This window comes from Halyomorpha halys, unplaced genomic scaffold (assembly GCF_000696795.3).
Source record: "Halyomorpha halys isolate HHAL.00 unplaced genomic scaffold, Hhal_1.1 Scaffold99.1, whole genome shotgun sequence".
Taxonomy (NCBI): Eukaryota; Metazoa; Arthropoda; class Insecta; order Hemiptera; family Pentatomidae; genus Halyomorpha; species Halyomorpha halys.
In genome coordinates, this window is record NW_027108239.1 from 1,064,385 (window position 1) to 1,065,067 (window position 683).

Genomic DNA, 683 nt, shown 5'->3' on the forward strand with positions numbered 1-683 from the left:
GTGAGCAAAGGTATATTCCAGGACCCAATTCTGAATCTTTCTCAGAAAACCCACCGGTAGCAGTGCCGCCAGTTACAAATCAGTTTCCACCTCTACCGTAAATCACTATGCCACAAGCACATGCCAATGCTCTGGTGTGGAAATTAGGACGGCAATGGCCTAAGATCTCAGGTAGAATATCAGACAGTGCTTGCTTTTCCAGATCTCACTCGGCAATCCACAATAACAATAGATGCGAGTGAGTATGCACTAGAAGCGGTTGTCTCAGGAAGGCGAAAGGGGGGAGTGCCCAGTGGTATACGCCAGCAGGTGCCTTATGAAGACGGAAATTAGATAAAGCACAATGGAGCGAGTACTCCTTGGAATAGTGTGGGCTGTCGATCACTTTTGACCATATGTGTTCAGTAGAAGGTTCAAGTTACATACTGACCACAAACCACTCTAGTGGATGGGAAAACTGAAGGAAGCGTCAGCCAGAATTACAGGTTGTAAGGTGTTCCTAGCCAAATATAACATGGATACACTACATAAACTAAGGAAAAAAAGTGGTTGGTTGTCTCGATCACCGTGGAACAAAGAAAGGGACAATGAAGCTGCGAGAATGGACGTCAATAGAGAAAGAACATGGGTGACCATGACCTCTTGCGGCAATGGTGCACCTGGTGCGAGACAGGTTTTCGGAG

General features: G+C 46.4%; 1 protein-coding gene across 1 annotated transcript in view; it reads right to left on the reverse strand.

The window, feature by feature from the left end:
• Rnf11 (Ring finger protein 11) overlaps nucleotides 1-683 on the reverse strand; it is a 20,375-nt gene that overhangs the window by 7,606 nt on the left and 12,086 nt on the right. The window lies entirely within an intron of this gene.